Source organism: Peromyscus eremicus, chromosome 22 (assembly GCF_949786415.1).
Source record: "Peromyscus eremicus chromosome 22, PerEre_H2_v1, whole genome shotgun sequence".
Classification (NCBI taxonomy): Eukaryota; Metazoa; Chordata; class Mammalia; order Rodentia; family Cricetidae; genus Peromyscus; species Peromyscus eremicus.
Window position 1 is genome coordinate 10,522,512 of NC_081437.1, and position 13,163 is coordinate 10,535,674.

General features: G+C 53.0%; 1 long non-coding RNA gene across 1 annotated transcript in view; it reads left to right on the forward strand.

The window, feature by feature from the left end:
- LOC131897512 (uncharacterized) overlaps nt 1–12,853 on the forward strand; it is a 31,248-nt gene extending 18,395 nt beyond the window's left edge. Inside the window, exons 2-3 of the long non-coding RNA XR_009375712.1 lie at nt 9,826–9,984; nt 12,597–12,853. This is a non-coding gene — a long non-coding RNA (uncharacterized LOC131897512). The remainder of the gene's footprint in view (nt 1–9,825; nt 9,985–12,596) is intronic.
- Nucleotides 12,854–13,163: the final 310 nt, after the last annotated feature.

Consider the following 13,163-nt stretch of genomic DNA (forward strand, 5'->3'; position numbering starts at 1 on the left):
CATGTCCCTTTAAGCCAAGCCACAACATTTCACCCAGACCTGCCTAGCCTGTGGAATGGAGGCACCCAGATGATGGGGGTGACAGATACATGTGCAAGCAAGGGTCACGTGATGTGCTAAGTGCTTATCGCCCGTGGGAGTCCAGGCCTAGGCGAGCCCAGAGGAGGAAGCCGTAAGAATATTGGTGCTCAGAATGAATATGAAGGGCTGGGGTGGGCCTTCGAGGAGAGCGAAGACCGTGGTACCTCTTACTAACGAGAAAAGCCACCACTACCCAGCCTGGTAGCTATAGGCTGTGCACTATTACCATCTCCATTTATAGATGAAAAACCAAGGGCACTGAGGTGGGCAGCTAATAAACGCAGTGTGGGTACTTAGACCCAGAAACGACCCCAGTTGACCTTCGGTCCCATGCCCCTCTACCCCAGGGGTGCTTTACGAAGCTCGGGAAATACGAATCTAAGACTGTGGCGCTCCATCCACACTCTTCTCTGGGGCCAGAGAGGAGTTTCTGAAACCCAGCTCTGGTGAGGTCACGCTTCTGCTCATGAGCCCTCTGTGGCTCCCAGCGACAAGCTAGACAAGGCCTGGCACTGGCAGGCAGAGGCAACTTCAGCCTCTGCTGAAACTGTCCGGCTGTACTCGTCCCCGGGGCTTTACCCGTGCCAAGTATTCCCGGCCATTTCGTGCTGTTTTTTTTCTGTGGGCATGGCGTTTCCTAACACGTTACCTGCCCATCTTCCCTCCCAAGTTCAGCCCAGAGGCCCCTGTTGGGCCTGAGACGTGGGAAGACTGTTGAGTTGGTTCGGGTGCTGACACTGATAGGTGACACACAGACTTTTGGTCACAGGACGTATGCTTTATGAGTACAAGTAAACATAGTAAAGTACACGCCGAGTTGTTTTTCAATGATAGCAGTACATAGTTGAGTCTGGAGACCATGCTGTTTGGGGGCTTGGCTCTTTCGAAGCTGTGTGGTTAGGGCCAAGTCACTTGACCTCTCTGATCCCAGACTTTCCCGTCTGTGAAATGGGTGGCCTTATGTTGGTGCCTACCACACAGGACTCAGGACACAAGGACTCAAGGAGACAAACCATTTGAAGGAAACCACACTTCTCAGCTCTGCCCAAGCTCCAGGGTTGGGGAGGGCCCTGCTGAGTGGGTCTGGGCTTCTGGAGGGTCCTGACAGAAGAGGCAGGTGGAGGAAGACAGATGTAGATAGGCTGTGTGGCTCAGCGGGCTGTGCGGAGACAATCCCGGTGTTTGATAAAAGGCATGGGTCTCCTCGCTGGTCAAGTAAATATAAGAAAAGGCTGTCTCCAGGGAACCACTCCCCCCACTTTGAGGGCCAAAGTCCTCAGGGAACAGTCTGGAGGCTCCTTTTATGTGACTGTAAAGTAATCCAGGGCCTGGCGGGGTCGAGGTTGGGTGGCTGTGACGCGCAGGGCGGCATTCGTGTGGTCAATGATTACCTTTTATACTTGGCCATAAAGGCAACCGCCTGGCCTGCGGACAGTGTCCCTCTATACAATGAATGTCTCAGGAGGGTGTTGTGGGCACGGGCACACACACACACACACACACACACACACACACACACACACCAATCAAGAATTCAGCCTACCTCTGCTGAAGTCTCTAGGACATTCTTGCAAGGCACCCCTGCCTCCTCAGGTGGTCTCTGGACCAGATGCCAAGGGTTATAGGTAGGGCCCAGTGAGTGTGAAACACAAAACAATTCTGCCCTGGGTCAGGATCCTGTCCTAGGTAGATCACTTGGCTCAGGGGCTAAGTCTCACAGGAGTAAGGGTCTCACTCACCACAGTTCAAAGTCCACTTAACCTGCAGGTGGTGAGGCTGAGATCTGGTATGTAGGGACTTACCATAGGCTTGAGGCTGGAGACCATGGCTGAGCAAGAAGCACTCAGGTATTCTGTGTGCTAACAGACTCAGGGCCTACTCCCCCAAGGGACCAAACAGGAATCTGAGGGGACAGTACCCCATTCAGGGCCATCTCCTTCCTACCTCGCCTGTCCTCAGACATAGACACCTGTCCCCAGGAGAGTAGAGGCCGCCAGGGGGTCAGGGCTGGAGATAGTCAGATGAATGTTTTCCCCCTCCATTGATAAACCCAGAACCTTTGTCCCAGTGAGTGGCGGTGGAGTAAACACCGAGGGATACTTTGTAAGTCTCTGGTAGGTCTCTGGCTGAGGGCACAACTATGGGATGCAGAGAGTAGCCATCAGGAGATTGGGTCCCAGCCAGCTCAGCCGAGGCCCTGCAGTTCTCCAGTGGCCAGACAAGAAAGAGTGTCATGATCCTCTCAGGGAGTGATCACAGCCCAGGGAGGAACCAACAGAGAGAGGCCTCTGGGAGGGAGCCACCTCTGGGGAGAGAGGTTCATTCACCGTAGTCATAAATGCTCTGTAGAATTGGAGTTGCTTTGAGCCCTGGCCAGGGCCTCCAATCAACCTTTGGTTCTGATAAAGATAAGAGGCCCAAGGTGATAACACACAGGACCAGAATCTGTCACCAGGAGCTAATTAGGGCACTGGGTGCTGAGCCTGGCCACACCCGCTACACCTGACCGGCTTTCTCAGGGGAGCGGAGGGCCGGTCTCCCCGCCTGTGCCTCAGCCTTGCTGCCTTTTTGGTCACCTTTTTCTTTCCAGCCCTCATTCCTAGCCACTCCCCTCCCCACTGCTGACACAACAACACGCAATAAAACACATCCCAGCCTGTGACATCTGATCCCATCGACACCGCGTGGCACATTGTGTAGAGCCCGAGGTGGGAGCCAGGAGGGCCTGCCCTCGCCTCTCTGCACAACCTTGAGCCAGTCACCTCTCCCTGAACCTCAGTCCCTCACTCTGGGCATTGGTGTGGCGAGGGGACGGGTATTCAGTCATCCTCTGCCGGATTCTGATGGGGTCTAAAGTCCACTCTTCATGCTGTGAAACACTCCAGTGTGTGACGCACGGAACCTATTACTGGGGCCACCCAGGAACGTAGGGATGAGCGTGTGACACTTGACAGAATCCCCAACCCATGTCCCTTGGGAAGAGGGGAGTCAGGAGGCGGCTCTGTTGTCCCCAGGGCTCCCAGAATGCTCCCTTGTCTGTTGCCTGCTCTCAGGCGCTATTTTTAACTCCATGCCCATTAAATAACGTGCTGCTGGAGCTGGATCCCAGTTGATTCGTCTGCTGTTCCTCCTTTGTGTGCCTCCTCTGCCCCTCATACATACAAACATGCCTAAAGCCTCCAGGTGACCAGGTGCTGGGCCCGGCTGAACCCACTTGGAGCTGGGGAGGCATTGGAAGGGGTGATTGCTGTTTCTAGCTCCTCCCAGACTGAGCCCAGGATGAGTTCCCCTTCGTAATTTGCAGGGTCCAACCCCAGAGCAAGGCAAGACAGGGACATGTGGCCGGGTCACGCGTGGGGAGAAGAGACAGACGGGAGACGACTGAGGATAGGTATGTGGGGAAGAGGCAGTAAAGGAAGAAGGCCTCTCCGTTCTTTCCACTGCCTACTTCTCCAAACAGCAGCCACGTGTGGGTCCAGTTTGCTAGCTCAGTGCTGGGTCTAAGGTGACCGGTGACACAGGCCAGGTCCAGCCCCGGCTGTCACAGAGTTTGTGCCATAGAAAGAAAGGCAAAAGTCAGTCTCGAGCTGGGCAGTGGTGGCGCACGCCTTTAATCTCAGCACTTGGGAGGCAGAGCCAGGCGGATCTCTGTGAGTTTGAGGCCAGCCTGGGCTACAGAGTGAGTTCCAGAAAAGGCGCAAAGCTACACAGAGAAACCCTGTCTCGAAAAAAACAGAACAAAACAAAAGTCAGTCTCTGAGGATGGAGTACCCAGAAGTACCTCAGAGGACGGTGGTTGGAAGAGAAAAAGTTCTGCCTGCCAGGAGTTGTGTGTTGGGGGCGGGTGTTGGAAGGGGGAGTCCTTGGGAAGGAATGTGACCCTGGGAGAGTAGCAGATGGTAGATCAAGTCCGCCCGGCTTCCGTTTCCATCTATACAACGGGTGTGATTGGTGTACTTTCTTCACAGGCCTTGTGGGCAGCAGATGCATCCGTGTGTCTAGAGCTCAGGGACGGAGTGATAGGGTGCCTCTGTGTGGACAGCTGATGTTGTGGTGGTGAGGAAGTAGGCGTGGGCTGTCTGGGGCAGAGCAAACAGCATGGGAAAACAACTCCAAGGCAGACGGGGTGGCCACCCTGGAAACAGCGGAGCCGCTGTGCCCTGTGGCGGGAGCAGACTGCTCAAGGTGTATGGAGCTGCGTGGAGCGGCACCCACCGCAGAGTGAACCGTGACCCCGTGTGCATCATGGTGGGGGGGCGGAGTCGGGGTCCCCAGGGCAGAGGGACCCGGAGACTGACTGCCGGGTCCTGCCCAGACTACAGAGCTGAGGGAAGTCCAAGACTGTGAGACTTGTATGGCCTTTCTTTTATTATTATTATTATTTTATTACATTTGTTGTTTGTTTGCACGTGTGTGCGTGTGGATGCATATGTGTCACAACAAGCACACAGAAGTCAGTGGACAGTCACTTGTGAGTCACTTGTGTTCTACTACGCGGGGCTTGGAGATCACATTCAGGTTGTCAGGCTTGGTGGTGAACACCTTTACCCCTGAAGCCGTCTTACCAGCCTAGATGTTCTTTCTACAGGGCTTGGGTAGGTGGGAGGGAACCTTGAGGGGTGAAGAGGAGTCTGGGAGTGTGTGTGTGTGTGTGTGTGTGTGTGTGTGTGTGTGTGTGTGTGTGTAAAATGGGAGATCAGCACATGAGTAGAATTACTGTCTGTTCCAGGGAAGGGGTCCACAGCTCCATCTCTCAGCCATTGCTCCTCAGCATGGAAGGTTCTCTGTGGGTGACCCAGAAGGCTCTATCCCACACACCCTGTTCTCACCCAGCCCCATTCTCCTTCCTAGCTGCCTGAGCCCCATGCCAGGACATTTCATATTGTCAGAACACAGCTGGGTGTGAGCTTGTGAGAGTGTGTGTGGGCACACACCTCCCGGAGTGGGCGTGGAGGTCAGAGGACAACTTGAGGGAGTCAGCTCTCTCCTTCCAGCCTGTGGGTCCCAGGGATCAAACTCAGGTCCTCAGGCTTGGCAGCAAGCCTCCCTTACCTGTTAAATCCTCTCGCCAGCCCATACGTGGCGTTACTAGTTTGGATTGTTCCAGGCCGGGTCAGTTCCCTGTCCTCAGACCCTACACTGCTCCTTCCTCCCAGAGCTCACCAGAACTTGGGCTCAGGGGTCGTTGCCAGGTCTCTGAGTTAAGCAGAGCGAGGAGGGTCTGTCAGGGCCCGGATCTATGGGGAGTTTATACAGCATCCCTCGGCCGACATCTCAGGCAAGTCTGGGGCTTGCTGGCCAGCCAGCCCTGCCAAAGAGCAAGCCCCAGGGTCAGGGAGACCTCCCTCAAAAATAGGGAGGAGATACGTCTTAGGGTGACTATTGCTGTGCGGAAGCACCGTGACCAAAGCAAGTCGGGGAGGAAAGGGTTTGTTTGGTTTACACTTCTGCATTGCTGTTCATCACTGAAAGAAGTCAGGACAGGAACTCAGACAGGGCAGGAACTTAGAGGCAGGAGCTGATGCCATGGAGGCCATGGAGGAGTGCTGCTTATTGGCTTGCCCTAATGGCTGGCTCAACCTGTTTATAGAACCCAGGACCACCAGCCCAGGGATGACACCACCCACCTGGGCTGGGCCCTCCCCACCAATCACTAATTAAGAAAATGCCCTCCAGGCTTGCCTACAGCTGGACCTTATGGAGGCCTTTTCTCAGTTGAGTTTCCTCCTTACAGTTGACTCCAGCTTGTGTCAGGTGACGTAAACTAGCCCAGGACAAGATCCGTAGAAGGAAACACCCAGTGTTGACTTCTGACCTCTGCGTGGTACACATAGGTGAGCACACTCACATATATACCCCATCCTACATACATATACATATACATATACATATACATATACATATACATATACATATACATATACATATACTATACATATACATATACACTGTTTCCCTCATACATAGCATCATTACAATAATCGAACGGAACCGAATTGTCCAGGAAAGGGCTTCTCTACACCGAGGAAATACCATACGGGTGTGTTGGTCCTTGTTGAGCAAATGAAACTACCTGTCATCCAGTTATTCCCAGGCCCAGGCTGGTACACAGCTCTGGCAGAGGGCGTGGTGGGGTGACCATTGTCAGCATATCCAAAGTCTCCTGCTGAGTTGGCAGAGGGCCTGCCCGGGCACTAACTAACTGTGCTTCCCTGAGGTGTGGTGGGTGGGAGAGCAGGAGACGGGGAGCCCCCAACGTTGGCTGAAGTCCCCGCTTGCACCCCACAGCCCTTGCCGCTGCTGTTGGGTGCTGGCCACGCTCATTGCTATAGCCAGCCCAGGTTTGTGCGGACTTCCTGCTCCGACTAGAACCAGAGCCTCTGGTCCATGCCGACTTCTCAGACTGGTTCTTTTTTTTTTTTTTTTTAAGATTTATTTATTCATTATGTATACAGAAGAAGGAGCCAGATCTCATTACAGATGGCTATGAGCCTCCATGTGGTTGCTGGGAATTGAACTCAGGACCTCTGGAAGATCAGTCAGTGCTCTTAACCTCTGAGCCATTTCTCCAGCCCCTCTCAGGCTGGTTCTTACCCAGCTCCTGGCTCTAACGTTTTCATCTAGTCAACAAACATTTCTGGAGGCCCAGTTGTGTGTCACACGGGTAAACCCGAGGGGCATTACCTCTATCTTAGTGTTCCCTTGCTTTGACAAACACGTGAAAAAAAAATGGCATCAGGGAGGATTTATTTCGTGATCTCATGGTCTCAGAGATCTCAGTCCGTCATGGTGGGGAGGGCTCAGCAGAACAGAGACGTTCACTTCATGCTGGCCAGGAGGCACGTGGGGAGGGCAGACGAATTGGCTCAGTGAGTAAAGCCTTTGCCATGCAGTTCTGACACTGAGCTCTGGTCCTCAGAAGCCACATAAAGCTGGATGTAGCAGCGCAGGGGTCTGTAACCCCAGCGGGCCTCTGTGGAGAGAAGGCACCCGCTAGCCAGGCTTATACAGGGGGAAGGTGAGGGACGACACCTGGGGCTGTCCTCTGACTCCTACACACATGCTGTGGTGTGCATGCGCGTGCACTCACATGTGCGCACAAGTGCACGTGTACCCACCTGTATTACACAAACACGAAACACTCTGTGCCGGTTAGCATTGTTTTGCTTTGCTTTGTTTTGTTTGCCAGCTTGACACAAGCTGGAGTCATCACGGAAGAGGGAACCTCAGTTGAGGAAATGACTCCATCCGACTGGCCTGTAGGGCAAGTCTGTGGGGGCATTTTCTTGATTAATGATGGATGCCGGGGGGCCCAGCCCACTTGGGCTGTGCGCCCCCCCCCCCCCCCCCCGTGCAGGTGGTCCTGGGTTTTGTATGAAAAAGCAGGCTGAGGGAGCCATGGAGAGCAAGCCAGTGAGCAGCACTCCTCCACGGTCTCTGCATCAGCTCCTGTCTCCAGGCTCCTGTCCTGCTTCAGTTCCTGCCCTGACTTCCCTTAACGATGGACTGTGAGTGGGACGTTTAAGTTGCTTTTGGTCAGACACGTGACTGCCTGCGGGCTGCCTCCCCTTCATCACCGGCCTCCTCAGGTACACCATTTTCAAGTCATCCAATGCAAGATGGGATCAGGGCCTGACCTGTTGACGGATCTCCTTGTCATGGCACACCCTCCTCATTCCTGATGCTCAGTCCTTACCCCCCCCCCCCCCTTAGTGGGTGTCATGAGGCCCCAGCACAGATATGGCCACTTTGCCAGCCCTGAACTTAAAAACAACAAAACAAAACAGAACAGAAAACCCCAATCCACCAACGACTTCAGCTACGCCTCCATTCCCTTTCTAGTAGGTTCTGTGGTCTTTCAAATTTGCAGTTCCTCTCTTCCGGGGTGTCTTCCTGGCTACTCACCCATGGGCCATGAGCTCAGGCATCCCTAGGTCCTCATCTGTTGCAATCATGTACAAATTATAGGAAAACTGATCGGGGTCATCTGTGACTTAGGCACAGTCTGATGACTCCCCGACCTCTCATTCTCAGCACGGAGCTTCTGGCTAGGGAGGTTTTCCTGTCAAAAATGGGGGGGTCCTCTCTCACCTCCCACAAGGCTCAAAGCTGCTGCTCCCCACAATCCTCTTGCTTTCTGGGTCTAGCTCCCTCCCCTGAAGCTGTTAGCATCCTGGGTGGGAGCGGCAGCCCAGATCTGCCCTAGCTAGGGCTTCGTAGAGTTCGGAGCACTGTGTGGAGATGCAGAACACAGACCCTGTGCTAGGGATGCCGCGTTCAGATTCGAATGAAATGTTTTCTCTTGAGCTGCACCTTGTACTTGCTGCATGAACCCAAGTGTTGGTACGACACTGCATCACAGGGCAGCGCTGGACGGGCAATACAGTGGGAGGAGAGACTCCTGAGCACTCTTCGTTGTTTCAAAAGACTTATTTTTATTTGTGCCTATGCATGATTGTCTGTGCGTGGGTATGTGCACGTGAGCGCAGGTACCCATGGAGGCCAGCAGGTGGTGTCCCCTGGAGCTCAAGTTCCAGGAGGTGTGAGTCACCTAGTGTCAGTGCTGAGAACCAAACTCCTCTGTAAGAGCAGTGGGTGCTCTCAACTGCGGAGCCTTTTCTCCTTGGCCTTTTCTCTTTCTTTCTTTCTTTCTTTCTTTCTTTCTTTCTTCCTTCCTTCCTTCCTTCCTTCCTTCCTTCCTTCCTTCCTTCCTTCCTTTCTTTCTTTCTTTCTTTCTTTCTTTCTTTCTTTCTTTCTTTCTTTCTTTCTTTCTTTCTTTCTTTCTTTTTTGGAGACAGGCTCTCCTGTGGTCTAGGGCTGGCCCAGAAGTCAATGTAACGGAGGATGACCTTGACTTGGGATCCATCTGTCTTCACCTCTCAAGTTCTGGGGTTACAATTGTGTGCCAACATGCTCCCATGTCTTAGGAGCCACTCCGTGGGGAACGAGGACACATTTGGGATCCAGGCAATTGCCATGGAAGTAAATGTCAGACTTGGACAGACGTACATTTTTTTTTTTTTAATGGACATACTTTTGGAGAGCTGACATTTTGCAAAATGCAGCAAACATTTTCGTGAAAATATGAGATAATTTTTTGAAAACTATTATATTTATTTGGTGTGTGTGTGTGTGTGTGCGCGCGCGCGCGCGCAGTGGCATGTGGGGGTCAGAGGACAACCTTCAGGAGTTGGCTCTCCATATGGGTCCTAATGAGGGAACTCGTGTCAGGCTTTGGAGTAAACACCTTTACCCACTGAACCATCTTGCCAGCCTCCATGACATGATTTTAAAAATACCCATATACTGTTGTTGACTAAATGTGTTTTGATTTTTTTTTTTTTTTTTTTTTGGTTTTTCGAGACAAGGTTTCTCTGTGTAGCTTTGCGCCTTTCCTGGAACTCACTTGGTAGCCCAGGCTGGCCTCGAACTCACAGAGATCTGCCTGCCTCTGCCTCCCGAGTGATGGGATTAAAGGTGTGCGCCACCACCACCCGGCTGTGTTTTGATTTTTGAGATGGGGTTTCACGTGTTCCAGGCTGGCCTCACAGTCTCAACGTAGCCAAGGGAGACATTGAATTTCTGTTCCTTTGGCTCCTACCTTCCAAGTTCTGGGATGACAGACATGGGCCACCCCACCTGGCTTTATACAGCCTAGGACTGAACCCAGAGGCTTGTGCTCTACCAACAGAGAACTACAGTCACAGCCCCTGAGGTTTAAATTGAGATGTGTTTTACCAACAGAGATTCTCTCACAAATTACTCTCATGGCTTGAGGAGGCAGCCATTGATGGAGCACTCATTTTCTGAGCAGTCCACAGGCCAGGACTCCTATCGACAAGGAAGACACAGCCAGCCGCAGAGGAAGCCATTAGGTTTGACCTCAAGAAGCTGATGTCCCAGGTCAGAGGGCTCGAGAGACATCCTGCTGTTTATGGGAGTTTGGATAAGGGGGCCTAACCGTCCACAGGGCCAGGCCCCAGTCAGTGTTCACTGGATCTGGCCCGGGTGTTTGTGCTGGGGAGGTTACGTGGCAGACACACCTGACTCACTCCCAGGCTATGGCACTCTATTTTTAGACGTGTCAGCCTGTAGCTCCTGCCTCCACACCTGCTCAGGTGCCCAGCTGCTGGAGAGGGCCCAGCGAGCCTCCCTGTAGAGGGAACCTGTCAGAGCCAGTGCTTCTGCGTTCTACCACGCAGGCAGGCTCACCCTTCAGACGGAGTAGCCTCCCGGCCTAGCTCACCAGGGTGGGCTGGAACAAGGCTCTGCTGCTCTGCTGATCTAACAGGAAAATCCTAGCTTCCCTCCTTTATGCTCACATCTGCAGGTCTACCTCCTATCTCCCAGGCTTGGGTACCCTGAAGGAGGCCCAGAGCTCCGGAACCTTCCAGGCCTCGGCCTGTGTGCCATGCCTCATGCCTGTGAACTCTTACAACAGCCCTTAGGGCCAGCGCTGAGACTCCACTTCCTGATCCAGATGTCCCCAAGGAGGACAGCACAGAGGAGATCCAGCCTGTCCCAGAGTCCCTAGTCAGCTGGGTCCTTCCTTGGTCTTTGCTGGTCTCTGGATGGACGCTTGGTAGAGCTGAGCTGTATCTCAGAAGCCCCTCCCTGTGGAGTGACAGACACATTTAGACGCCAGACAGTGGTGGGGAAGTGGAAGGCCCGGGGATCCAGCCACATTGTATCCTTTGGATCCTCCTCTACTAAAGAATGGTCTATGGCTCTTGATAGAAAGGCAAGCTTTGAGGCTCTCTCTGGTGGTCTGCTGGCTAGTTTTATGTCAACTGGACACAAGCTAGAGTTACCAGAGTGGAGGGAATCCTAACTGAGAAAATGCCTCCATAAGATCTGGCTATAGGTTAGCTGGGCGGTGGTGGCGCACGCCTTTAATCCCAGCACTCTGGAGGCAGAGGCAGGCGGATCTCTGTGAGGTCGAGGCCAGCCTGGTCTACAGAGTGAGTTCCAGGACAGCCAGGGCTGCACAGAGAAACCTTGTCTCGAAAAACCAAAAAGAAAAAAAAAAAAAAAAATCTGGCTATGGGCAAGCCTATAGGGCATTTTCTTAATTAGTGATTGATGGGGGAGGTCAGCCCATTGTGGGTGGTGCCATCCCTGGGCTGGTGGTCCTGGGTTCTGTAAGAAAGCAGGCTGAGCAAGCCATGGGGAGCAAGCCAGTAAGCAGGACCCCTCCATGGCCTCCGCATCAGCTCCTGCTTCCAGCATCCTGCCCTGTGTGAGTTCCTGCCCTTACTGCTTTTGATGATGAACTGTTATATGATACTGTGAGTGAAATAAACCCTTGCTGCCTCAAGTTCCTTTTGGACATGGTGTTTCATCCCAGCAATAGTGACCCTAACTAAGACAGGTGGGTGACATGAATCCTTTCTTGTGGGGCTCTGTCCCCTCCTCCCAGGAAGCCCTCAGCCAGGCTAGGACACGCTCCTGCTGTGTCTCGGGCTCTGTTCAGGCCACTTTCCCTCTTTGAAACTTGAGAAGCAAGGTCAGGGCAGTTAGAGCTGGAGTCCAGAGCATGCACGCCTCTGCATTCTGTGTCATCTGCTTGGCAGTTTTTTTTGGTTTTTTTTTGGTTTTTCGAGACAGGGTTTCTCTGTGTAGCTTTGTGCCTTTCCTGGAACTCGCTTTGTAGACCAGGCTAGCCTCGAACTCACAGAGATCTGCCTGGCTCTGCCCCCCGAGTGCTGGGATTAAAGGTGTGCGCTACCACTGCCTGGCTTTTTTTTTTTTTTTTTTTTAATGCATTTTATAAAAATGAAGAAAACTGAGCTGGGAGGAGTGAGACAATTGGTCCAGAGCCTGCAACTAGAACCGAACATGGGTGGGATTCAGGCTGGTCCCACCTGAATCCACCCTGCCATGCAATAGGACTGCAGGGATATTGACTGTGTATAACTTTGGGCTAAGGACTAGGACAGAGGCAGGCTTTCGGGAGGAGGCTAACACACATGCGTGCACACACATGTGGGTGCACATACATGAGCAAGGTTCTGATGCCCTCACCCAGCGGGGGGTGATGGGACACTCCTCTGGGCTGGGGAGTGAGGAGAGAAGGCAGGTGGGGAGGAGGTACAGGTACCTGGAATTCTCGTGCCCCCAGTCCCGAGCCCTCAGCCCTGGGCTGCTCCCTCACCTGACCCCTTCCAACAATGGGCTCCATTTCCTTTTAAAAATGCAGAGTGCGGGGAAGAGAAAAAAAACACCTGCTTAACAGTTTCACGGTGTCTTTGGGGGACAGTTTGGCCCCTTCCTTTCTATCTCTGGCTCCACCTCCTTCATGCTACCCAATGGCACCATCACATGAACCCTAACTTACCCTGCACTGATTCCTCACATCCTAAGGCTCACCATGCTGCTTCCCCAGAAAGGCAGGCTGCTGTGTGGCTGAAAGACACAGGTGGTCAGGGCCCTGGCGCTGCGGATGGAACCCAGGGCTTCCCGCATGCTGGGCAAGCAATGGCCAGCTGGGCCCTCACCTAACTCTTTTCTCTTAGGAGGAAACTGAGATGCAGTGACGTCCTAGGACACACCCAAGACCTCACTGAAGCTCAAGACTCAAGTCTAGGAACAGAGAACCGGTCCGTTGGCCTAAAGTCATCTCAAGCCCAGACTAGAAAGAAGCAAAGGACGGGGCATTAAGAACCAGAGAGGAAAGTCGGGAAGAGCCCATGGTGTTGGGTGGGGGAGGCGCCCGATGTGACTTTACTCTCCCTGAGCTTTGAAGAGGAAGGAACAGTGATCTGTAAATGCACCGCATGCCTCATGTTAGGAAGCATTATTCACATGACTGTGTGCGGCGTTGGCTCTGGGCAGCAGACAGCCTGTGCAGCTGTCCATGACAGTCTAGAGAGTTATTTGCTGTTGAGTTGGAGGGAGGTGTCTGGGGAGAAGACAGGAGTGACTAACACTTTGGTCTGGGATTAACTGGTGACTGAGTCCATCCATTCAATCGACCACTATTTTGTTTTTGTTTTTAGTGGTTTGGTTTGGTTTTTCGAAACAGGTTTTCTCTGTCTAACAGCCCTGGCTGTCCTGAAACTCACTCTATAGACCAGGCTGGC